Source organism: Talpa occidentalis, unplaced genomic scaffold (genome assembly GCF_014898055.3).
Source record: "Talpa occidentalis isolate TD23 unplaced genomic scaffold, MPIMG_talOcc4v2.1 talOcc4.12, whole genome shotgun sequence".
In the NCBI taxonomy this organism is placed as follows: Eukaryota; Metazoa; Chordata; class Mammalia; order Eulipotyphla; family Talpidae; genus Talpa; species Talpa occidentalis.
Genome location: NW_023601212.1, coordinates 56,957,746 through 56,985,485, shown reverse-complemented (window position 1 = coordinate 56,985,485; position 27,740 = coordinate 56,957,746). Strand labels below are relative to the sequence as shown.

At 40.8% G+C, this 27,740-nt stretch overlaps 1 long non-coding RNA gene across 1 annotated transcript in view; it reads right to left on the bottom strand.

Moving 5' to 3' along the window:
- Nucleotides 1-3,995: 3,995 nt before the first annotated feature.
- LOC119241252 (uncharacterized) overlaps nt 3,996-27,740 on the bottom strand; it is a 96,743-nt gene continuing 72,998 nt past the window's right edge. The window contains exons 5-6 of the long non-coding RNA XR_008551158.1: nt 10,450-10,558; nt 3,996-4,064 (exon numbers count right to left, since the gene is read on the bottom strand). This is a non-coding gene — a long non-coding RNA (uncharacterized LOC119241252). The remainder of the gene's footprint in view (nt 4,065-10,449; nt 10,559-27,740) is intronic.

Sequence of the window (27,740 nt, the reverse complement as noted above, 5' to 3'; positions counted from 1 at the left end):
AGACCAGGAAAAAGAATAACTATAAGAAAGAAAATATCAAAATCAACAAACAACTACGAACAAGAGACACTCTATGGGGGTGGGGGGTGGGGGTGGGGAGGGGAGGGATTGGGGTCAAAATAAGGGGATTGCAATTGTATGGGGAATATAAAAATAAAATTTATTTAAAAAAAAAAAAAGGCCAGGTGTTGCCTTTTCGGCAGCATCCTGCCACACCTAATAGCTTGCTCCACGACTTCCATTTTTTTGACAGTGTGGTGTTGCCTGATGCAATGGTCAGTTGTATTGCTGTCAATTTCTGTGATACAACTATTCCCTTCACCGCTGATTTTAAACTTTCAGTATTATATCGCTGAGCATTAATTTGAGAAGAGATGTGCATGATCAGCTCTGTGAGCCTATGTAAGTCAGCTCTAGTACACCACTGGGGGTTTGTAACTATTGGAGTAGGCTCAGATTGTGCGCAATTTGGCCATTAAGGGGATGTGAGAAATATACAAAACATACTAACAAGAACCTGGGGAAGACAACAGAAGACCAAGTCCTGGATTGCATTAGATGTTGGTCTGCTTGGAGATTTCTGGGTGAAGTTAACCAACTTAGGGTTGGGAAGTCAAAGAGAACTAACTAGAACAATAGATGATCTTATCAACCAGAATGTTCTGACATTCCTGTCTTATTGTAAAGGCTCCCACAAGAAAAAAAGGTACATGCATAAAATTTTTAACAGCCAGTGTCTGTGACTGGTCTGATATTCTGTCAGAATCCAACGCAACCATATGCTTTATTTACACCCAGCATCTCTTTGGATTGGTTGGTAGTTGTGTCATACATAAGGATAAATATTTGAATATCATTCTGGTCAAGGCAGAGATGAAAAAGGAGATGGAATATTGAGTATGTAGACCAATAAATATTGCCTGCCTTCCCTGTGCTAGAGAAGGAAAGCAACTAAATAAAGGAGGTCGAACCGTCAAAACCTCAGCTAAGCCTTCCTGAAAGGAATAGGGAAATGAAGCAGTGGAGCCCTATCCCATTATTGCATAAAAATCATGAGAGAGAGAAATGTTGCTTAAGACCTGTAACATCCAAATGCAGAGGGAAAAGTAAGTTTCACATGACAGATGTGCTTAGGGGTGTGAATTTCAGTAATATCAACTGCAACTTCTTTTTATGAGTTTTCCAAGGGTAATGCTCTAGCTAAAAGGATGTTGGGGCCAGGGTAAAAACCTTCTGCAAGACAGAGTTCTTAGGTTGAAATGATGCCACAGGAAAAGGCAATGGCAGGGACACTGAGACACAGGACCACAAAACATCTGCACAAGAAAACCTCCAACAGTTTATCTCTCTACACAATTCAATTATCAGGTTCCAGGTCTTTTTTTTTTTTTTTAAAGATTTATTTTATTTTATTTATTTATTATTTATTTATTTATTCATACAAGCACTGGGTACAGTCAGAAGCGCAGGAGGGTGAGAGAATTCACCAGAGCCAGAGCGGGGAGCAGAGCAGGCAGAAGGACCGAAGTACACTGCTGAGGGGAGCAGCGGGTGGCAGGAGAGGTCTGCGCGCCATGTGGGACCCTCCTCCAGTGGTCGGGGAGCAGCCGGGGATCGAACTGCAGCTGCAGAGGCTGTGGGCAGCTTCGCAACCCAGCGCTCAACCGCTGTGCCACCGGGGAGGCCCAATTATCAGGTTCCAGGTCTTTAACAGGAAAAAGGCAAAGTAAGAGGATGTGACTATGTAGGATGGGTAAAAAGCAGATCTTAAAACTTGCTGTGTAGAGCTGCAACCACTTCATGTCCAGATTCCAAGGAAGACACTGCCATTCTGAGAAAGGAGGTTGCTTTGATGAAACCATGGCCGTGTCAGAGCCCCCCATGAGAGGGTTGCTTTTTCTCCAGTTGGGTTTCAATTCTCAGGCCCTGGTATAAATTGACTGGCATCCTGGCAAAGCTGCACCCATGAATCTTAATCTAGATTTTTTTTTAAATATTTTATTTATTTATGCATGCAAGAGCTGGGGTGTCGGCCAGAGGTGTGGGAGGTGAGAGGATTCACCAGAGACAGAGTGGGGAGCAGAACAGGAGGATACACTGAAATACACTGCTAAGGGGAGCAGTGGGAGAGATAGGAGAGGTCTGCTGCGGGTTAGCTCATGTGGGTTAGCTCCCTGGTCGGGAACTGAAATTGTGCTGCAGTGGCTGCTGATAGATTCATAGTGCTGAGACTTAATCCCCTACACCACCAGCGAGGCTCCTAGTCTAGATTCTTTTGGATATGGTTAAGTCTCCATTACAGTCCTTGGTGAGGGCAACACTGTCCATCTCATCACTACCCCCTGGTCTAAGAGTTTGACGCTCTTAATGGGCACACATTTTGGCTCAATTCAAAGTTGATTCCTTAATCTAAGACCTAATAGATGTACTACTTGGCCTCATTCAACAGGGGTCACTAAAGATGAAAGACCTAATGCGCTAAAGCTGGTGCCAGCCTGCTTTATTAAAGGGTTAGTCAGAATATATTTTAGGTTATGTGTGTGCAATGTATATATATTTTTAAGTTCCTGTGTATTACTATGTTTTGACATCTTAAAAAATCCTTTTGGGCCGGGGAGAGACTTCCTCTCGCAGGCTTTGTCAATTCTTAGAAATAGCCAAGGGTCCAGCCTGAAGCATGGCTTTTGTATATAAATGAAGAACTCTCGAATTATACCTCCTTTATCTGCCTGTCACCACAGAAAGCAATATGCTTCTGCCTTAATCACCCCAGGGCCAGATAACAGACAACTAGAGGCTACCTTAATAGCACAAAGTCTGCTGAAATTATTCAAACTAGCCAATCTAAACCGTTCATTCTGCCCTGCTTTGCCTCCCCAGCAGAAACCCAATAAGGTCATGACATAAGCATTCCTCTCACTACTGTCATTTGTCTGCTGACTACCCTGTTGTCTTTGCACGTGGCCCTGCAGGCAGGCTGTGCCTCTGTATCTAAAACCTGTGAGTATAATAAATTTTGTTTTCCTGAACATTTCCTCTGTCTCTTCTGTGGCCATGCCTGACTGACCACCTCATAAAGGAGTGCAAAACAGTGGGCCATATATTCTCTGCTCCAACTACTCAACTCTACTGTCACAGCACTAACATTGCCATTTCAATACATAGACAAATGCGGGTGGCTGCGCTGCAATAAAACTTTATTTACAGAAATAGGCAGCAGGCTGGATTTCACCCACAGCGGTAGTTTGTCAACTCTTGCATGGAAACATGCAAGTATGTGTATAATAACTGAGCTCTTCTTCATTGCATGTAGATGATTCTAGTAATATTAACCTTAAGAAAAACAAGAAAAAAAGAGTTCTTCGAATCACTTTCTATATTCTAAGCCTTTACACAAAGAACCCAGTAAATACCTTGAATTAATCCCATGCAGACTCCACAATGTGTCTCTTGGAGCATTTTGGTCCAACCCCTCCCTCCTAACTCCTCAGGTCCTTCATACAAATCTGCTCCCTCTCTTTTTGCCTTATCATGTATGTAGAACTTAGCACCTCTTCAAATGCTGCCAAGAGAATCCAATCACCTTAAAATAGGGACCAGTACCAATAGTGATGGAGCAGGAGCTTTATATATATCTCACCACAAACTTCATAAATGTTCCTATTAGACCATATCTGTGACGGTCTACTGCCAGAGAGATGACATATCCACATCATATCACTGATAAGGGGTTAATATCCTGAAAGATACAAAGAATGCATGACACTCAACAATAAAACAGACAACCTGATTAAAAAATGGACAGAGGATCTGAATAGACACACCTCCAAAGAAGTCAGACAGATGGCCAATAAGCACATGAAAAGATGTTCATCATCTCTTTTTATTACAGAAATGTACATCAAAACAACGAGCTATCATCACATACCTGTGAGAATGGCTGTTCTCTAAAAGACAAGAAACAGCAAGTGTTGGAGAGGATGTGGATAACAGAAGGAAAACTTTGTATACTGTGATGGGAATGAAAATCGTTGTAGCCATTCTGGAAGGCAGTATGGAGAGTCCTGAAAAAAATACAAATAGAAATTCCATACACTCTAGTTATCCCATTTCTGGGTATTTGCCCCCAAAATACAAAAATGCTAATTCAAAGAGATGAATGCACCCTTATTTTATTGAAACATTAATTTTTAAAGATTTATTTATGCATATAAGAACTGGGGTACAGGTCAGAGATGTGGGGAGTGAGAGGATTCATCAGAGACAGAGTGGGGAGCAGAACAAGCAGATCACACTGCCGAGGGGAGCAGCAGATGAGACAGGAGAGGTCCGTTGCGCCATGTGGGTAGCTCCCTAGCTGGCAGGAGATCAACTTGTTCTACAGAGGCAGTGGGTAGCTTCACAGTGCTGTGCTTAACCCCTTGCACCAGCAGGGAGGCCCTGAAACATTATTTATATTAACCAAGACCTGGAAACACCCAAGGGCCCATAATAGAGAAATGGAAAAGGAAGATGTGGTAAACACACACACACACACACACACACACACAATGGAATGTTACAGTTTAAAAAAAAAAGATGAAATCCTGCCACCTGCAAAAACATATATGGGCCTAGAAGGTATTATGTCTAGTGAAATAAGTTAGACAGAGAAAGACACTCATTTGTGATGCACCAAGAAAGTGAAAAAATGAACGAAATAAAACTAATACAGATTTTTGAACTATCAAGAAATAGAACATGTCTATACCTCAAATTCCTTTCTCAGCCATGACAATACTTGGGATTTCTCTGCATGAAACTCTACAAATGCCTGTTGGTTGTTACTTATTCCCAGGTCTTTTCCTTGCCCCAGACACCAGCTCTCTTTCCCCTCCATTATGCAAAGCACTTCTGCCTGGCTCCAGGGCTATCCCCGCATCTTCACATAACCAAATCCACCCTACACTGCAGGAAAAAACAAGGCTTTGCTGTTGACAATATTAGTTCTGTGAGCTGAGAAGTGAGCTGAGCTATAGATGGAAAATGAGCCTTCTTCTTATACAAACATAGTTTGTCAAGTGTACTAAAATTGTGGGTGAAGGAAAAAAGGCACCTCTTCATGCTATCTATAAGCTCTCATATTTAAAGCAATCGGAAATAGTGAATTAGATTGGAAGGAAAATCTGGTTGTATTCTCTTCTGGGTGTGTTCCAACATTAATGAATCTCTTAGCACATACAGAAGAAACTCATAACTGACTAAATGAAAAGTAAGATAATTTTTGTTTGTGGCACTTATTTGTGTCATAATGCCTCTTATTGCTATCCACACTATTTCTCCAGGCCAGTGGGGTTTCACACCAAGGTATGAGGGTCTCGGCATTAGTATCCTCTCTTCTCTAGAGCCACTTCTCTGGTATAGTAGGTTAGGCTTTTTTATCCCTCCCTGTGATCTAGCAATCAAGTCCAGGTTTCAGAGACATTAGAGAGAGGGATGGCAGACAACTTTCAACTTGCTAAGAGTCACTGGCTGGTAGTAGCTACTTAAATACTATCTTTTTTTTTTTTTTAAGGATTTATTTATTTATGCATTCAAGAACTGGAGGTAAGCCAGAGGTGTACCAGGTGAGAGGATTCACCAAAGAGTGGAGAACAGAACAGGCAGATCTACGAAATACACTGCTGAGGGGAGCAGCAGGCAAGGCAGGAGAGGTCTGCTGCACCGTGTGTGTTGCTCCTTGGCCAGCTGGGGATCGAACTTGTGCTGCAGTGGCTGATAGTGCTACAATAGCTTGATAGTGCTGTCTTTAACCCCTGGGCCACCAGGGAGGCCCCTTAAATGCTATCTTGAGAGGGATACTAAGGTCACATCTGTGGTAAGCAGGCAAATATCAAAACTTTGATACACTAAGTGCTGTTGGCCTGCCCACACTAACAAGGATTTAGCAGGAAGTGGCTGGCAGAAAAAAGAAAAGGCAACTGTTTCGGAGAAAGACAAGCCTAGGTTTGAATGCTGACTCTTTGTCTACTATCTGTGTGTATTAGGCAAAGAGTTTAAAAGTCTCTCTGAGTTCAGATGATTTTGTTTGTGAAACAGGGGCAACAGCACCCCTCCACAGAGTTGTAAGAAAATGATTTAGCACATGTTGACATTCAGTGCAGTCCCTAGTACATGGTTAGTAACTCAAAGTATTTCAGCTCTTCTTCCTGACTAGAACGATACCATACTCTCTCACTCAAAAATCTCAGATCTATCAACTGGTAAAAATATCTGATGGAAACATGACTGAAAGACCGTAAATCTTGTCAATCTGGGACAGAATGTTACAGACACCAACATGACTGTCAACAAGTCTGTCTCTCTTTGAGGGACACAACATTGAGAAGTAAGGGATTGAAGTGAATGAAAATGTAATTTAATTCACAATCAAATAAAAATTCTATAGCTTTAGAATCAGAGAATATTCTTGAAATGGACTTTTTGCCATAACATAAATTTAACCAACTGAATTCTTTAAGTATCCACCTTGTCAACCTTTTCAAAATGAAGGTTGATTAGGGTCAATGGGAAATCTGCATTTCATCATGAAAATGGAACACAGCGTCCTTGGCTTAGTCTCCCAGGAGTAGCAATTTGAGGCACTATGTGCGAAGCATGAAGTAAAAATACAGGTAGCAAACTTCTCTCAGGCATGACAAATGGGAGGCATGCATATGTGCAGCCCAAGCAGCATGAAAAGACAGAGTCTCTATTCTCACTGGACAGAGCTCCGTAAAAGGAAAAGTCCCCAAAGGGGCTTCTCCAGTATTTCATTTACCAAATAGTAGTTTATGAGAATGGAGACATTACAAGGAAAGGAGACACTTTAGATTATGTGAGTTGATGCATTTAAATATTAGAGGGAAGAAGAACTCTATTATCAAGGGGTAAGCACAGCAACAGTCAAGTCTTGTCAAAGAAACCAAGCCCCATTGGGTGTTTCTCAAATCTTTGCTTCTCTTGAGATTGTTTAATGCACAACCCAAGAGAATATGTCTATCTAATAACCTGAACAGATAGGAAAAAGTGTGTAGTGGAAGGAAGACGATGCACATTATGATCTCATTTTTAAAACAACAGTGAATCGTGCACTAGATTTAGCAGGTTAATTAAAGAGTCTGTTAGCAATGAAATAAAAGCTGGCATGCTACCAATTCTGGCTGAGACTAGCCAAGATACAGACATAACTGATGTTTCTCCAATACAACCAAGATGCATCACCTTATCCAGAGAAAACACATTATCTATAACAGGCTTAAAGTCAGATTGGAGGCCAAAATGTTGCCAGTGTTTTCAGATCAAGTAGTAGGTCTCTGAAAAGCTGACCAAGCTGTTTGGCCGATAGAACAGTTAAAATTGAAGGGACAGTTCAATGGTTGACACTGGTTAAGAGAATCATTTAGTCAAGTTCATGACATACTCTTCCTCAATCCTGTACCTTAAAATCAGGTTGAACTCCCATGGAGCAGGTGGCTGATGGTCAGTAAACCTAACAGATATAGGAAACCCATTTATGTGAATGTCTTTGGGAACACAAGAGCAAAGTAGAGCAAACAAAAAACCCAGTTTGGTGCAACATGTATTAATGAGCACCTAGCAGGCACTTTGCTTGGCATTGTGGATATTCTTGATATTGTGGATACACCGGTGAAAGAAACATGACTGCCTACAAAGAACTCACTGAAGAGTGGGGAAAACAGGTGATAAGCAAATAGTTATATTACAATATGGCAAAGCTAAACATTAACAATTACAGAAACTGAAATGTGAAATAATAGCTATTTCTGAATCAAGAGGGTAAAGTGGGGATCAGAGAAAATGATAGTAAAGTGGTGATCTTTTAACAATGGTTAAGAGTTTATCCTGTAGACAAAAAAGACATCTCCATTCTGTGCAATGGAGATGAGAACCAGTGTATGGAGGGGTGAATATCCATGGAGTGGCTAAGGGATAAAGAATTTGGGAAGGCTAGACTGGAGAAGCTGTGTCCTAATTCTGAGATTTCTGACCCACTGGGGTATGGAGGCAGGATCTTGGTCCCTTACATGGAGCCCTGTAAAATCCCCACTGCTAGTACCCCACCCAACAAGACTACAATCATAGGGTGAGTACTGTCTCCTTATGTGACTGTCACTGTGACAGCATCCTGTATCCTTCATTCCCTCCTGTGATGAGATTTAATTGCCTTTTTTTTGAGCAAATATTTTTCTATGAGCAAATATGTGTCGAGCCCTTTGCATGCAGGTATGATGAACCACACAGAGAGAAATCTTGCCACTAAATGACATTAGTAAAGGTTAAATGTGAAAGTCTGGAACCAGGCTGTCTGGGTTCAAATTTGGGTTTCCACACTCACTAGCTGTGTCACTTCAAATGAAGGACATCATTTCTTCAAATAGAGATAATATTGATATTGCACTGTGGCATAGCTACAAGGATTAAGTGAAATAAAGTATATGGAACACTTAGAACATTGCCTGGTACAACATGAGTGTTAGGCAATCTTGGCTACATTCATCTCAGGTGCTAGAATGAGTATGGTACAAAGTAGCTCTCAACATAACTGTTAAGTAGGAGAGGGCATCTCTTTTTCTGCTTGCCTACTGCCACCTCTCTGTTCCATCAATATCCCTCTGCCTTGCAACAGAAATACATCCTTTCTACCAGCCTCCAGAAGGTTTTCTCTGGACTTTTGAAAATCTCATTCTGTTGGTCTATTTCTCCTAGGAAATCATATCCATTCCTCACAGTGCATCAAGACCCCCCCCCCACTGCCAAAATCTAAACAAGTCCTTCTCAGTTTCATCCCACACTCATATTTCCACTGACAGACAAGTGCAATTGGTGGCACCTGCAAAACTCATTTATTTTAACATGAAATCAGCTTGTAACTGATGAATTGCAGCCAGAAAGGTAAGCCATGGGGACTGTTCAGAGGTTGGTGGTTCCTGGAGTGTTACAACCCCAGGTCTGACATACACTGATGGTATCCATCTAGTTGTCATATTTCGCAGATTCAACAGAGGAGAAGGAAACCATGTTTGTATTTGGCATGAAGCAGCAAAGAGCAGTGAGGTCCCTGAGCGTGGGGATGGAATAAGAGTAGACAAGATCCGCAGTGCCCAAGTCACTCCTAAGAGTAGCCGAGTCCAAGGAAACCTAGCAATCTTAGTAGTAACCTTCAAGGAGGTGTTTCTTTCTCTGATTCTGAGCCTCAGTGAGTGGGAAAGAGCCCAATGCATGGGTGAATGAAGGAGGAGGGAATGAAAGATCAAAGCAACTAACATTGGCAACAAATGATGGGGAAAAATCAGTACAGGCAGCATAATGATTGAAATGGTGCCAGTGGCTATAGTAGGATGATACCTGGAAGCTGGTCACCGTGACATTCTGAGAACAAAACCAAAAGGAGGTGTTCATGGTAACCAGCAGCTGCAGAACCCTGGGATATGGCAACCTAGTGGGAATGTAACCAGTGTTGCCAAAGAGCCCTCATGCTTAACTGTACATCTGAGGGAGGCGAGTGTCCCACAGACAACAGATGATTGAACTACAGGCTTCTTTCTGATTAACCTGCCAAAAATTGAAATATAAGATCAGGGAGATAGACAGAGATGGACTAAGGAAGCATTGATTTAAAAAGAAAAACCCCAAATAGTCCACCTTAGACAAGTGATTTGCTCTTCCTGCCATCAATGTAGTCTTATATCCTTCCCCACTCCCTTACTCCTCCTCTAGGGAGTAGCTAGAGATCATCACCCTTCTGATGGGAGGGGACCATAATCTCTCCCCTCCTGTCACTATCAGAAGTGAGAGCAAAATCCTGTTATCAAATATACCCTACCCACCCCAGCGTCCAGAAAAATAATACCCCTGGAAATCATTCAAAACCTCCCATCCACTTAAGTCCCCTTCATATTTGAAAATATAGCTATGTCCAAGAAGAGGTGGTCTTCTACTGGCCATGTAGACCTCAGTGAACAGGATTCACAGGAGAGTTCATGTTTGCTGAGTGACTCTGTACGAATTCTATATGTTAAAATTCAAGAGAAAGAATAACCAGGTGAGTTACAACATAGTTTAAAGAAAATAGCACTGCAACAAAAAATAAATTACACAGCATCAAAGGAACAGGTCAGATTTCTAGTCACATATAAATACACCTGTTTTTCAAAGAGGGAGGCGGCCAGGAGAAAGGTGAGGGGAGCAACAGCGAGAGTAGCATTCTGAGGCGGTTTTGACTGTGATTGATGGCCTGTGCTGTATTCTCACTCATGTAGAAAATTAGAGCAAGATCACTCCAGATATCAGCCCATCTGAGTTCCTTCTTGAGTCCACCCCCTGTACCTAGTTACTCCCCAGGGAGCCCTCCCTTCCCACCCATGGGTCTCATTATTCAAAATTCCAAGCAGAAGAAAGCAAAACCACCTCTTTATTGTTCTCTTTCTCTTCCACTATGAGCAATAAAATCAACATTTGGAGGGTTCTTCATTTTGTGACTTAAGATTCATTTCTCTTGGTGCTTCAGATTATTTTTCTAGGGGGTTTAAAAGAAAGAGCAACCATTACTTTTGAGAGTATCTTTATCGAATTTGCCATGGTGCCATCTTCACTAAATTGGCCCAACTTCCTCCTACCCCCTCACCCCTGTAGGATGCCCCTACTCCCTCCTGCAGAGAACCTGCTTGGCACCAGGCAGGATTTACTGCATGACTTTGTCTCTTCATTCAATTATTTGCTATTGTTTAGGCAGATCTTATGAGGTTTCCATTCTCATTCCAAGTGTGTGTGTGGGGGGGGGGCGGTAAGCCCCTGCATCCAGTGTCCAGATCTGCTCCCAATTCAGCCAGAGGTCGGCAGCTACAAGCTGGCTTCTAAGACACCTGTGCAAGGAGGCAAGGTGGAATGCAGTAGTGCCATTCAATTTTGAAAGAATGTATTCTATGAATGACATTCACTGCGCTCACATCTATTATTATAATCTCTGCTAATATGTGACATTTTTATAAAAAGCCAAAGCCCACTGCAAATTTGGGAAAGAATATTTAAAACTGTCATTGGCTACCGTTTTGTTTCAACATGGAAGCCTGAGACACCGGTACAGTCCAGGTTAAAAGGCTATATTTCTCAAACAATGCCTCAGAACACTTGGGCCAACCAACAGAAAATGAAAAATACGTATCCAGTCAACTACAGACGAGTCTCTTTTAAGACTAGCAAACTACGTTTTCACAAGTAAACCTTTTAAAGGAACCTGGTCATGAGTTTTATAGCAAAGCAGTTAAGTTGCAATGCCAGTCTTCTAGCCTCACTGCCTAAGAATAGCCACGTGCATGCAGGGATTTGAGCATAAGGGGGTGAAGGAAGGCTGAAAGATCTCTCTTCACTGTCCCCCTCCACACCATCCTTTTACCCCCATATCAAAACACTCTGTTTTTAGCAGATTGAGAACCTCCACACATCTGTTCATAGTGTTCGAAGAGTTAGCACTCCCACCAGCAGTGCAGGAGAGTTCCTTTTTCTCCACATCCTTGGCAACATTTGTTGTTGCTAGTTTCGTTGTTTTTTTTTTTTTTTTTTTTTAATATGTGCCATTCTCACTGGTGTAACATGGTATCCCATTGTAGTTTTGATTTGCATTTCCCTGATTACAAGTGATGTTGAACATTTTTCGTATGCCTGTTGGCCATTTTTATTTTTTCTTTGGAGAAGTTTCTTTTTAGCTCTTCTGCTCATTTTTTTTCCCCACTGGGTTATTTACTGTTTTTGTTGAGCCCCTTCAGCTCTTTGTAGATTTTTGTGATCAGTCCTTTATTATTAGTGTTATGTGCAAAAATTTTCTCCCAATCAGTGGGGTGTCCTTTGTTTTGCTTACTGTCTCTTTTGCTGTACAGAAGCTGTGTAATTTGATGTAGTCCCAGCCGTTTATCTTTGCCTTCACTATGGGACACAAAAACATTAATCCAAAATCCATTAATCCCTCTGTTTATTGCAGCACTATTTACAATAGCTAAGCTTTGGAAACGACCCAAATGCCCAAAAATACATGACTGGATCAAGAAGATGTGGTACATCTACACCATGGAATATTACTCAGCATTCAAAAAAGATAAACTCATGCAATTTGCAGCAACATGGATGGTGCTGGAAGGGATCATGCTCAGCGAAATAAGCCAGAAAGAAAAAGAAAAATACCAGATAGCAGGAATACCACTCATAGAAGGAATTTAGAAAACCTAAATAAGGGATCAAGAAAATGACAATTATAAAAGTAAAAATCAAAATCAACAAGCAATTATAAACCAGAGTCACACTACGGGGCGGGGGGAGGGATAGAAGGGAGTAGGATCAAAACAAGGGCTGTGGGAATTGTATGAGGACTATAACCAAAATGAAATTGCATACATTGTACAAAAATGAAAAATGATGTAAAAATATATAAAATAAAATAAAAAAGCACTCTGTTCTTCTCAAGTTCAAATCAGCACTGGGAATGTAGCTTCATCAGGGCTGGGGATGCATAGCATCAGGGTGACCTGGGAAGCAATTAGGCTCCACAAAGTTAAAATTTTATGGATTAAACCCAGCAAGTGGAATTGCATAACGGAGTGTGGGAGGCTGTAATGGACAATGAGGAAAAGACCTCCCCAGGCTGGACAGGTAGAAATGCCACTGGAAATATCAAGTGTGCCTTTGCTGAACTTTATTTTTAATACGAAGATGTTTTTCTGCTGGAGGACACTTGCTGAAGTGTGATCTGAGCTCACATGCCTGGAATTGAAACCAAGAGTTTTCTCTCCATTTTCATGGTCTTTGCCTTCGTGGAAGCTGGTGCCTTTTAGGTTGGCTGGAGGCCAGCCTCAGACAGAGGAGCTTGGAACATGATGCCTCCCTAGTTCCTGGTTAGGGCTCTGCTCCTTCCTGCTCTTTCTCCCAAACTAGACCTCCCCTTTTACTTCCCCTCACTACTGGTTCCCCAACATGGCTACGTTCTGGCATCTGGGGAATGTTGCAAGCTTTGGAACCATGGGCTCTTCCATTGTTAAGCCCAGACTCCTTTCCTTGGTATGTGCCCGTTTCCTGTGCTCTGCTTTCTGCTCTTTTTCATTTTCTGGATCATCCAGGTGATTTTTCTCCCAAAGATCTGGCAGTGCACAGGAGTGTGTCTGCCCAGTTCTTCCCTCTTCTTTGTTTTCCCCAAGATAACTGCACAGGCCCTTTTGGTTTCAAGGGTTTACTTTTGGTAACTATGGAGAGAAAAACAGCCAAAGAAGTAACAGTGACAATAAACACAGTGAAATTACAAATCTTAAGAAAGCTTTGAAAGTTTCCATACATTGGTCTCTAGACAGTTAAGGTTTCCCTTAAGATAGTTAACTGAAAAATACATTTGACTTGTTTAATTTTTTTTAATTGGAACAAACTAACCTCCACCGCCTCATTCGGACTCAAACACTGACAACCCTTTAGCTACAACTTGTAAAAAACAGGCCATGTCTGTGCCTAAGGACCTTCTACACCCACCGAGTGACCCTCATTTCTTTTGGTCTCCACCTCATGCAGAACGGGTCCTTTGGCCATAGATATGTATTATTTATTTTAAAGACTTTTAAAATTTTATTTATGCATATAAGAGTTAGGGAGCAGGGCAGAGCTGTGGGGGGGAGGGAGAGGATTCACCAGAGACAGAGTGGGGAGCAGAACAGCTGGCACTGCTGAAATACTCTGCTGAGGGGAGCAGAGGGCGAGGCAGGAGAGGTCTGCTTTGCCATGTGCTTTAGCTCCCTGGCTGGGGATTGAACTCATACCACAGTGACTGACAACAGCTTGATAGCACTGAGACTTTAACCCCTGTGCTACCAGGGAGGCTCTGGCCACAGATATTTAAACAAACATCTAATCTCCACCTAAGTTCCTGTCTTTAAAATTCCTATTTAACTTGGTCCTATTTACATGAAGGAGCTAATAACTACTTACTATGCTACTTACTCAGGGGTATTTACATTTCAAATATATAATATTCTAGAGAAAAAGAGAAACAAAAGGTATGTCACCCTAATGGGGATGGAGGGCCAACAAGCACTGCACTCACAGGTGTGACGAATACAGTGTGTTACCCCAATGCATATGACCAGGATGGAGAATCTCAGCTCTGCTCTGTCTTTGTCCACTGCTAGAGAATTGTTATATAAATGTGGATGACATTTAGAGGTATTCCAGCACATTCTTCACACCAACATCAGAATATCTTAGGTGGATTATAAAATAGCATCTAAAACTCTGTGGGTATAAATTGTGTTTAAAGAGACCAGAGAGAAGCCAAATCAAAAAGTAGTCCTCTGGCTTGCAGTATGGCACCGGATGAGGGTGCAGTGCACACAGCATATTCTCATGCCATTGCTCAGGCCTGTTCTAGGCACTCTGCAGACCAGACGGTGCCAGTGCACTCTGGGAGACACAGCGGACTAGCACAATATCAACACCTGATGACACAGGCTAATGTTGGGTAACAACAGGGCAGATGATCCAAAGCAGCAGATCATCTGAAAATTATACATGAACTGCTCTCTGCCAAGGCTGTGGGAATCAGGAGAAAGGAGTCCTAGCAACACTAGCAGAATAAGCTTCCCGAGGGAAGCAGGGGATGTGTTGGATGTGTTGGGCAATGACTAACATCACAGCACACTGGAGTGAGGGAATGTTTTGTATGTTTAATTATCCGTGTTGGTTAAAAGATGTAACTGTTTAATATCTATCCGTTGGGTTGGGGTTTTTAAAAATTCAGGTGGTGAAGTCACTTGTTCAGAGCAAGCCTGAGGGAGATAATGATGATAGTAATTTCAACAACGAAACAGCAAATAAAGCTGAGACTTGAATTTGGGCCAAGATGTCTTCACTAGAATATTCTTTTCACTCGATACCTTATGGACTTAGGAAAGAAATTGGTTAAATAAGAACTGTCACCTGACTTTTTTCCTTTCTTTTCCATCTCATATTTTATTGATTTGCTGATCATTTGCATAACAACATAAGGGCCCAACCTCACACCTCCACATGTGCATGAACTTTACTCACCCTCTACCCAAGCTCCAGCACTACTCACTCCAGCACATTCTCCCCCTTACCTCCTTCTTCCTTTCCCCCATTCCCTCTGTTAATCACTCTATTTTCCACAGAGTTATTTTTTCTGTGTCACCTTAATTTCTTACTCTGTTTCAGACTGAGAGAGTTGACTTCAAAATGTACTAGTGGCTGTCGGGCTAGCAAAGGCCCTACTGTGTGCACCTTCCTCTGCATGTCAGAGCAACTTATCGCAAACAGTCAAAGAAGAAAGGTGGGCTCCATGCCTCAAGCTCCTGTAATCAAGGTCCCGGTCCCTGCCCACACCACCACTTCTCTACCTCCCCTTCAGGGTTTTATGCCATCTATTTCTGCTGACGGTGTCTGTTCCTCCTGCCCCAAGTGAAAAGGATGTCTTCCCACCCAGGTAGAAAAACCCCAAGACAACCAGCATATAGTTAGTGTAGTAACCACAGTCTGGTCTAATGACTACATTCTGCAAGCCCACTGATTTCTGAGATGGGCTGGTGAAATCTGAGGGGAAGAGTCCAGAAATCTTGCTCACCTGTTCCTTTTCCTGGAATCTGAGGTCTACACCATAGTCCTCTGACTTTTCCTACAGTGGGGCAAATGTTCTGGCTTCCTGGGACACCTTGCCAAGAAGTAGAGGGTAGACTGTCCTCATCATTTACCCAGGCTTCTCCAAAGTTCTTATCACAGCCCCTCCAGAGTGACTTAGGAGACTCAGTGAAAACAGAACCCCATGTACTTCATGTAACATCACAGAATTCCTAAGGTAACTATGCAGATTAGACCCCTCTATGATCCTGGGCGACTTTAATTAAGGCAACATGCTAATTAAGTACTAAAATGAGTGGTACAGTCAGCAAGTGCAAAGGGAGTTCAGAGTAGGGAGAAAGTTCATGTCCCTCTCAGTTCAATTTCTAAAGAAGGCCATGGAATTTTATTCTCTTTGCCCTTGAATGCTCTCTTTATTCCCTTCTTAAATACTTCCCTACTACAGTATACCAGACAGACACCAACAACGCACTCCATCTTTGCAATTATATGTGGGTGAAAATCCCAGGAAATTTGAAGTTTAGGAATATTCCAAATGTCAGCCCTGATACAGGGTCAACAAAGCGAAATCCAGCCATTTGGGAAACATACCATGAATACCTACTGTGTGTTAAAGCATGATGCCTGATTGCAAGGATAATACACAAGTTAATAAAATGAATTCACTGTCTTCATAAAACCAATAGTCAGGGCAAGGGGAGGGTGAGCATGGCAGCAGCTAGAGGGATTCAGGGTAAGACGTGCTCCCATGGTGGTGAATATTGGCTGTCAAGGAGGCAGAGGAGGCAAGGAGGGACAGAGCACAGAGAAACTCTGCAGGAGGTGACACTGCATACTTCAGGCACAGGTGCATGATACTCTCCCACAACTTTTAAACTCCTGAACTCGCTGCAAACTCAAAACAGAGAATGAAAGTACAGGGGGTGAATACACATACATAAATTTGATGTAACAGTAGGGGTAAGAAAATGTCAGACTGTTAAGAAGTATAACGAAAATGGGGTTAGTGTGGTGATAAAATGTAACACATTGCAAATGCTTTGTGGCCAAAGCCGCATATTCTGGAACATTAGTACTGAAAAAAAATTTCTAATAGTACATACTACTTATAATACTTGTATTCTTCCAAGTGTAATTCCACATAGAAACTTCACATCACAATGACTTGGAGATGTGTGGCTTTTAGAGCAAAACAGCAACAAAATGGCCACATGAGAAAGCTAACATTTAAATATCTGCTATAACCAAAAATATTCAAAATCACAGAAAACCTCTTGGGTTTATCATTTTTATATATAGTCACAAATTTCTTTTTTCAAGATATACTATGTGGACAATCACATCTCAGAATTTGCTTTGGGAAGGAATGATTTACCCTCATCATCCCCTTCCCTACACTTTATCCCCAACATCACCATTCTATTGACACTGCCTTGTCTACGGTCAATGATTATACCTGTTGTCCCTCTTACTTGACTTGTCAGAAGGAGCTGATATTGTTGGACATGTCCTCCTTGAGTTTTTCTTCAACTTCTAGGGTAGATATTCTGTTTTGACTCTCCTCCATTTCTGCATTTCCCTCATGGAGCCTACTGGATCATCCTTTCTTTTAAAGACTGTTGCCATTGGCATTCCATCCTTGGACCTGCTCTCAACTCATTGTGCCAACTCTTCCCTGATCTTTTGTTCTAATCACCTTGCCACTATTACTTTTAGGCACAGGATGAGAAATAAATACATATAGAAAATGGCCTTTCCCATTCTTAAGATGAAATGAAAATAGAAGTAGTGGTCTAAACACCTATCTCCAATGGTAGGTTCCAGATCACAGTTTGGTGAAGCTCTTGTGATGGGTGGGATGGTAGTGGTTCTTCTCAAAGCCAAATTTTGACATCTTCTGGGACCTTCTTTGACAACAAGTTAGGAGGTCTAATGCAATGTGAAACTCATCTAAACAAAAGAGTACTTATATCTCATAGCTTGAAACAAGGGCTCAATCTGTGAAGGACATGATCCTCCTGACATCACCCACCCCCTTGATAACTGCAGAAACTGTGTGTAAAGTGTGTGATGTTTATAAGTGTACAATGTTACAATGTGCTGCAAAATGTCTAATGCTTGCTAGATTACCTCAGAATTGGAATCTAGGAGTGATTTTCATGTTATCCATCACATGCAAGTGTGGTAAAAATAACATTTTGAGATAGTAACTGCCGTGCCCTACCCCTTCCAATGACCTTATTGCCCTTCCCTCCCCAATTTAGTAAAAGTACCATTTACCTCAAGGGAAGATTGTTACAACTGAAATACTAAAGGACAGCAGAGCTTTTGAGTTTCAAAATAGTGTTTTGAAATGATTGCCAGAGACAATTGCTTGAGAAAAAGGCTTTTATGTTTCAAAATCTCAGCTTTTCACAAGCCAAAGTTTTGAAAGACTGTGAGACTAAAGTTTGCTCCATACAATCATAGGTTTGAGGAGAACAGATGAAGGATCACACACCCTATACCAATTAAGTAAGAGTCCATCAGCTTGGGTGAGAGAAGATAATTATAAGCGGAAGAAACAAGATTAGGTGCCAGAGTTCCCTGACAGAAGCCCTGCTCTATACACTATGCCCAGTTTGAGGGAAGAGGAGGTTAGAAAGTCCAGAAAAGTTTGAGAATCTGAGATCAATGAGGGCCTGTGTCTTATAAGCCAGATAGGGCTCAGGAAAGCACAAAGGTCCAGAAATCCTTTCATCCATCCAAATGAGGCGGCTGTTGAAATGGCTGAGACATGCACAGAAAGAAAAGTCCTGACATACAATCCTGAGTATCTCCAAACTTGCAGTACCTCTGGGAAAGCATCTGGACATTTTCACATACCAAGGCGACCTGAGAAAGTCGTCTGTGGAAGACTAGTGGGTCTGAAACTCCCAGATTCCATGAAGACAAAGGCAGACTGATCAAGAGAAACTCAAACTCCTCTTAGTAGATACAAGGGAAAATGTGACAAAGAGCAAAGACCAGATATCACCTCAGCCCCAAGGTCCTATTGCAACTGAAGGTCCAAATTAGAAACCCCCCAAGGAGAGAGGTAGGAGAAATCCTAATGGACTTTTTCCTGATTTGCCCAATATTAAATTTTCCTTCAGTAGAAATATGATAAAAATAAATTATGAAAATTAATTAATTTATATTTTGACACATTTGAATTGTAACACCTATATGCTTTTTCCTTAAGTCAATTTTTTAAAAAATACAACATGAGCCCAAAACTTGTGAGTGATCTTATTTGATGTCCATGTCTCTCAGGCAAGCCCTAATCAGCAATTGGTCTAAATCTCTAAGCTTTGGAAGTCCTACCACCAGCATAACTTGGAACAACTGCTCGACAACCCTGTCCTCCTTCTCTATAAGACAATTTATGGGGAATGAACACTGGGAAAGATGTTCTCCACCCCACTCCAAATGGCCCCCAGAGCCATTGTGTGAATGTTGTGATTTCTATACTCCTTTAATAAATATCTTTTTGCTGGAATGCAAAAACATTGTACATAAATGAGCAATCACACAGATCCCTTAAAGGGACAGTTGTTTTGCTGCTTTATGCCTCAGAGCTAATGCTGAGTGGGGAGAAGAGGGATGGGGATCGTTAGCTCAGAGCTGCTGGTAGTGGCGCTCCCCCCAGCCAGTCCTGCTGCTATGGCTGCTGTTGTTTGTGGCTCAGCCGGTGGCAAGTAATCTCTTCTCTCACTGTGTGCCCACATCCCTAGCACATCCTCCAGTCTCTTCAGAAAAAAGCTGCAGAGTCAGGTTGTAGCCTCCCAACTAGCTAGGACCCCTGCTCTTTTGGAGCCAACATCCCAGGGCTTCCAACTGCTCTCTGCAGGACCATAGGAAGTTCAGCCAGCAATTCAGTGGATTAGGACTCTCCTGAGGCTGAACTCTTTCAACCTTAAAGCAGACAGTTTTCTCCAGGAACTTTAGACAGAGGAGTCAAGGAAAGCAAAAGTGTCCTACGATTGTAGGCCTAGTATTTTGGGCCAGCCCTGAACTAAATTTAACTTGAATTTTAAATTCTTGGCCTCTCAGAACTAAACAGGAGTTTCTTCACCTAAAAAGAAAAAAAAAAAAAAAATCGGTAGTCTCAGCCAGCTGCATTCCCTTAAGGAACTGTGAGGATTAAGGTCAATTTGATTTATGGAGAAAACAAAAAAGTTGTTGGTTATAAAGTGATGTTTAAATAGAAGTTATTGTGTGCTTCAACATTAAATATGAAAGGTGTCCTCTGCTGCTTAAAATAAATGAGAAATATGTGATGTCGTTGGATTAAAGATATATTCATCTTTTCTAAAATAACTAATCACAGCTGGGACAGGTAAAGAGTTTAGGGAAAACAAAGACTGCCTTGAATATTTTATATCTATCTAAATTTAAATGGAATGTTTGCAAGCTCATTAACTTTAATATTAGCAACTTGCTTGCCTCCAGATTTTCTTATTCCATCTTGAATTGGAAAAGAAAATGTTGATGAATTTTGTGGGCAGGGAATCCATTTCACCAACACATCAAACAATACTAGGGATACAGAGTAAAACACAGGCTCAATCTTAGAGGACTTAAAACTATCAAAGATACCCACAAACATGTACAACAAAATGGAGAAACAGTGCAGCCACTATAAGAGCACCCTAGAGTGGAAATCTAAGACAAGGAATGATCCATTTACCTAAGGGTGGGTCCAGAAAAGACAGAGAAAAATAGCTCACATTAGAAATGAGACCTCTCTAGTATGTAGGGGTTTCTCCAGCAGACAAGTGGAGAATAAGTACCCTTGGCAGAAGAAATGTCAAACAAAAACAAAGCTATGGGGCAGTATTGGTGTGTTCCTTCTCGTTGTTCATGCTTTTATTGAGGGAAGTGGCATTATTAGAGTGAAGATTGGGTTCAAATGGGGCAAAGAAACCACCTAGGAAGCTACTGCATTTATAAACGCAAGATCAGAAATGGTGCATGGTAGGGTGCTTAATCAAGACTCAGAAGAACGCATCATCAAATAATGGATTAAAACATTTATTAGTGGATTAACATAATATGTAGTTGAACATTATGAAATGCACAACAATGGTTGTGCATCAGGATTTCATGCAGTTCACTCTAATAAAAAATGACTACCAATAAGCCACTCTGAATTTAGGAGAGTATGAGGAATAAGAGACTCTGAATTGAGGAGAGATACAAGGAACACATATCTTAGAAGAATTAAATTTCTAGTACTGGGGATCATATCTGTGTAACTTTATTTGTACATTACCTACAACAGAATTGCCTTTAGCTAGATTCTTAACACTATGATAAGAAAAAAAAAGTGTCAGAATATTGCTTAGTATTTTGCTATTTCTCCTGTCTCCTCTTTGTTGTTTGTTTATTTAGAAGTGTGTTATAGAAGAAAGAAAAATAGCACGACGCACACAGAATAAGAAAGAGATGGTAAAGCGAAATTCAAGTTGGTAGGAAGAAGGCAGAAATAAAGAATCTGAGGGCAGAGTTTGCTAATGTAACTAGAGTTACATTGTGGGGGTGGATTTGCCTGAGGAAATTCAAAGAAGTTCTCTCTAGATTTCAGTTGGAAAGAGAGGAAAGTAATTCAAGGCCACTGATAAGCAAAGATGGATGACACACCAATGGAGTTTATGGAGTGGAAGGAAGACTTGGGGAGATATGGGATAAATATCTCTACCCTAGATGCAGCAGGATTTAGTTTGAATCCAGGCTCAGTAATAGCAGCAACCCTCCCGCCACCCCCAAGCATTTGCACACACGCACACCCATACACACATACAGAGTTCCTCTCTAGTTGAAAATTAACATTAAACTGTTCTATTCAAGATTTTGCTATCACACTCAAAGAAGTGACAAGTTGCAATTTCCCACCATGTGGTGCTACCCAGAGGGGGGAGAAGGGAGCGCAATCTGAAGAGGCAGAAAGCAAGCAAGCCTGGGACTGTTGAGGTTCTGTTCTCACACTACCCGCTACACCCCTCACCCATGCCATAAGGCGTGCCGCACCTGTTCAGGGAAATGCACTTACTCACAGAGCATCCCCCCCTTGGCTCTCCTTCGGAACAACAAACCCCACAACTTACAGAGGAAGTAAGTGGTCCCAAATCAAAGTGTTTTTCCAGATCAAGAAAAAATTTTAACCAGGCTACAATCCTGCCAGTCTGAACTCCTCCCCCTATTCACCCAGATCAAAATTAATATCAAAGTGGCACTGTGACCCTGTATTTACAGGGCAGGAGTGTTGTGGCAGAGGCAGTTGGATAGATTCCTGATGAAGAACCCCTGATTAGGCCTCCCTGGTGGCGCAGCAGGTTGAGCGCAGTGCTGTGAAGCTGTCTGCAGCCTCTGCAGTGCAGGTTCAATTCCCGGCTGGCCAGGGAGATACCCACATATGCGGCAGACCTGCCCACAGGTGGGGCAGACCTCTCCTGTCTCACCTGCTACCCCCCTCAGCAGTGTTTTCAGTCCATCTGCCTGCTCTGCTCCCCACTCTGTCTCTGGTGAATTCTCTCACTCTCCCGCACCTCTGGCCTGTACCCCAGTTCTTGTATAAATAAAATAAATCTTTTTTAAAAAAAGAACCCCTGATAGACAGCAGAGACTACGATTAGGTAAGAGGCTGACCACGCTGATAGACCAAGAAGCCGCCGCCACATCAACATTGGCCATAGTAGTTTGAAGCTCCTGCCACAAACAAAGGTCTATTGCCTGAACCTTTGAATCTGTCTGGCCTTGTGACTTACTATGAGGAAATCCTGAATCCTTAGGAGCCCTGAAACTACCACCATCTGAACCATCCTGCTCATCTCCTGGAGGACAAGAAATACAGCCTAATCCCCCAGCCAACAGTCAGCAGACCAACCATCAGACATGTGAACGAGGCAAACTGCCAGCTAGATGCAGGAGTGAGGCCAGTGGAGACCAACAAAAAAATCCCCATTTGATCTCAGCCCAAATGGCAAACTAAAATACCAGTTATTTAAAGTCACTAAATTTTATGTGGTTCTCCAGCAAAAACTAACATATAGAAAGGTGGTTTAAAATGCACAACAAACTCACTATTTAAAATTACATCAGAAGAGAATCACACATAAACAATTATTTTTTTCTGAATTTTCCAAAATCAAAATTAATAAGACCTTCCTTTTTACCAAGTTACCTTGGTAGAAATTTTTCTAAAAGTCATTATGTATGTTGCTATTCTTTAAACAAAATAAAGAGAATGTGATTTAATCTTTCTTCAGGGTTGGTCACAAAATAATAGTCAAGGGAAGACTTGAAGGCACTAGTGAGGTCCATGGGGAGAAGCCAGAGGGCATTAGCTGTTGTTCTTTCCAAAAGATGGCATCTAGGCTTTTCTGTGATTTTATGTTTTGCCTTTTATGTTGTGATTTTTAACAATTTCAAAAGAATCATGACCCGTGTTTCACAATTTATATCACTGATTTGAAGTTCTATCATATGTCCAACAGGTGCAATTTTTCTCCTTTTGTGTTTTAGGAAATTTCAGGGAAGGTGTTGGATGAGGGGCACCTTTTGATAGGATACAGGGCCATGCACACATGTGACTCAACCCATGTCATTTTTTCTCTGCACTTATGGTTGTGGGTTTTTTATTCCTTTGCCAAATGGTCTCAGATCCTTGTCATTTTGAGTTCTTTTCTGATCTTTCCCCCCTGTTTTTTGTTTCCTGCTATTGCCTAATTTAGCTGCTATATCTCTTTTCTCTCAGTCTGCTTCTAGACTCTTTTCTGCCTCTTGTTATTAATGCACTAAATCTGCTGCTGTTTAGGAAATCATATAATTAAGCCAAAAATAAAAGGGAATGAGTCCTAAGGATTCTGTAGGGGTAAAGTGAATAAAATTTCATGACTCTACCAATGTAACAGTGCACTAGACATACAGAAGGCCTTTTTGCTGTAAGAGAACTGTGCCCTACACAAACAACTGTAACAAACATTTTAAAAGCATTGTTAGAATATCATAGATATCAGACAGAGGGTGTGAAACCCAAATGGTAAACAAAAGCCAGTGGAAAATTCAGATTCACCATGGGGCCAAATGCCAATAATAGCACTGGAACTCTGACACTGCAGCTTGGGTGTATTGCCATACAAAAAGCTCAACTTGAGATACCAGATCTGAAAGAGAGATATATAAGTTCCACCCAGTGCAGTCCACTACCTTCTTAACAAGTAAATGAAAATCCTATCTGGCAAATCAAAATTAGGACCTCATTCTGCATTAAAAGAGATTAAAGCAAGTCAAGTATGAACTTATAATTTTTATAAAGTCATCAAATACTCATGGAAGCTGTGATGGCATCTAGGTTTTTCTGTGAGTTACATTTGATCCCATTAGAAAAGTTGTGAATTTTAATAATTTCAAAAAGAAATACCTTGACCAGTGTTTTATAGAAGAAATAAAAAACTAGGCGGGGGGAACTGGGGATATCGAGGAATTTAGAATCTTAAGGATTTTAGGTACTATAATTACCAGATTAACAATATAAAATAAGTACAAATGAGTTTTTTGTTTAAGATAGAATGAAAATAAACATGGAACAAAACTCAATCAGGAATTGCTAGAAAAGTCTATATTATAAAACAGTTTTTTGGGGAGTGAAAAATACAAACATTGAAGCTATAAGCATACTGGACAGGCAGATTACAGATGAAGAGACTTATCAAGAAAGCAACAGAGGAGACTCCCTGGTGGCACAAGAGGTTAAGCATCAGCACTACAAAGCAATCTGCAGATACCGCAGCTCGAGTTTGATTCCTGGCCAGGGAGGTGACCCACATGGCACTGGAGACCTCTCCTGACTCGCCCGCTGCTCCCCTCAGCAGTGTATTTCAGTCAAAATGCCTGTTCTGCTCCCTACTCTGTCTCTGGTGAATCCTCTCATCCCACACACTGAACCTCTGGCCTGTACCCCAATTCTTGTATGCATATTTTTTTTTAAAAAAGAGAAACCAACAGAAAAACAAGAACAAGAAAACCTGTGAAGAAGAAAATTAGAAGTGAGGAGGATAGACTGAGAAGGCCCAAATTCTCATCAGAATCTCAATGAAGAAAAATAAAGGGAAAAATGTATGAAACAACAGTGACCACTATTTTTCTAGAATTATAAATATCAAGAATTCATAAAGGAAAAAACATATATAAAGCAAGAAAAATACAAAGATATCCTCATGCATGCATACATACTGTTGTAAAACAGATGAACACTATAAACAAAAGAAGATTGTAAAAAGAAATCAGGGAAAAACCTGTCACTACAAAGGAATGAAAGCTAATCTGAATACAGACTTCTTGAGACCTACAATGGAAGCCAGAAGACATGAAGTATTATTTGACCATCTGAGAAAAAACAAATAGATTTTCAGTTTAATAAAATCTAAGAAAGTTTACTACCAGCAGGCTTTCATTTAAAGAGACTTCCAAAGGACATTCATTAAGAATAAGGAAAACAGCATAGGTGGGAATGTCTGAGACACAAGATGGAGCGATATGAAAAGAAACTGATACTGCTACATATTTAGTTAAATCAAAATAAACTTTGTCAAAAATCATAGTAACAATAATAGGAAAAACCACTTCAGAATATATACTTAGAAGCGCAAGGAAGGCAATAAAGACAAATGACAGTACAGAAAACAAGAATAAATCGAATGAGTTAAAATCAGATGATGATTTTGATGAGAATAATGATGGAAATAAACTTATGATGAAATTGATAGAGAAAAGTAATATTAAAATGGATGATTGAAGGTAACTACAGAAAAAGCAAACATTAAAAGTTTTTAAGAAAATAGTATTAGTAAATTGTTGGCAACATTGAAAACTTAGGTGAATTAGGGAAAAATCACAGAAAAATATAACTCATTAACATCTAACCTAGTAGGCCTATGTCTGATATAATTCAAATCAAATATTGATAAGGCATTTTGATGTTCTTAACAAATCCATTTAAAATCTATATGAATAAAGATGGAAGAATAGCCAGGACACCCCAAAGACCAAAAAGATTTGAATACCAAAATGTGGTAAAATCTATGTGAGTAAGTCTATGTGGTATTGGTGTTGAAATTAATAGTCTGATCAAAGGACAAAAAATACAGAATTTGAAAACATACCCATATTTCCTATACATGCTAATTAGGATACATATATATATTCACCGACAAAAAAATAAAATTTGAGCTATACCTCCTACCATTACAAGATGAATTACAAAGAATTCAATGTAAAACTTCAGAACTGTAACCATTTTAGAATATAGAAAAAATATTTGTAACTTGGTCTAAAATTAGTTTCGTAAGTAAGTTCTTAAGGAGCAGTAAGCACATGAAAAATATTAATTTCATCATTTTACAATTAACACCTATTTCAAGTAAATCACAAAGTAAGCAAAAAGACAAAACAGAGTCTGAGGCTGTTGCAACACATTTAACTGACAAAAGAGTACAGTGCAGATACAAAAGTGCAAAAGTATGTGTGTGTGTGTGTGTGTATTCTCCAAACAAAATAGCACACAAATGACAAACACTTAAAGAATGCTCAAGGTCATTAGAAATTCTGGAAATATACTGAAAGAGAAATTTTACCTCATCAAGATTGTACAAACTATTAAATTTAACAATACCAAGTGATAGCAAGAATGTGGATCAGCAAGATTGCTTATGTCTTTCTAATAGAAGAGTTCATGTGTGCAGCCACTTTGATGCTATTGTAGAGATGAGTATACTCAAATTCTATGATAGGACAATTTGGTATTTTGCTGGAAGAACTCTCTTATAGATACATAATAATACATGAATTAAAATCTTCAAATAACTATTGTGTATAGTAGCAGAAAGCTGTTTATTATCGAAATACCAATTAACAAGAAACAAGAAAATGGGAGAAGTTTATATAGAAGGAACAGCAATATGGTGACAGAGGTTATATATAACCTTCTCTAAATTGCAACTCACAACTAAATTGCAACATAACAAAACCAATAACTCATAAAGGAAAAAACACATAATTATAGCACACCTAGGAAAAATATCCAGAGGAGGTGTGCCTCAGTGAGCAGCTGAATGGATCAAGTGGGTAGCCCAGGTGGGTGATATGAGCCCCTGAAGCAGTCAGAACTGGCAAGTGGCCCCAATTCCATAAGCCTTTGCAAACCCCAGTGGTTCCCTGTCACTATAGGCCCCTCAGACTCCAGTGATCCCCGAGGCAGATCCTAGAAGAACCCCACATCTTGTAGGCCCTGTGAAGCAGTAGAGCAGACCCTGCTAAGGTGCACAGATGAAACAGGTCCCTGCAGAGATAATGACAGACCCTGGAGCCAACTTGGTAAGGCTCCGGCAGCAGTGAGCCAAAGGGACAACGTTCAGAAAGATAGTTCCAGGGAAAGGAGTGTGACTGATCACCACCCCTTAAACAGTAGAGATGAGTGCAGACATCAGAAAAGTTGACACCAAGGAGATTTACATTACATCAAATTGGGTAGTTGGAGAGAGGAATCAGTCTTTGGAGTGGTAGTCTGGAATAAGGGACAACTGTGGTAGGGCAGTCAGCTCAAGGAGGGGTCCTGTTGTGGGGAGGGAGGTTGTGTGGAGGCACACTCCCTGGAAAGATGAGAAAACCCTGTGGAGGAGCCGGGGTGCTCTACGCAGGCTGGGCACAAAGTAAAAATAAAAGAGCGTGCATTTGGATCTGTACTTCCCCTTCCCAAACTCTAGGATTAGTGTTTACCTTATGAGGCAAACTGTGAGCATGGGGACTGCTGATTCTCTCATACCAAACCTCAGAAAGGACAGCAAGGATTCCACAAAATCAAGCCAGTCTCATACCAACACCTGGATCCCTCCTAGTTCCTGCCTAAACCTCTTAATTCAGCAACTACAAAACAGATTTGAGAATATACAGAAGTCAGCAAAGGAATGAATTAAAGAAGGAATTTTAAAAATCAAAGAAAAACACAGCACCACATCTGGGTAAAATAAAATAGTTCAACCTTCCTAAGTTGCTGCTAAAAA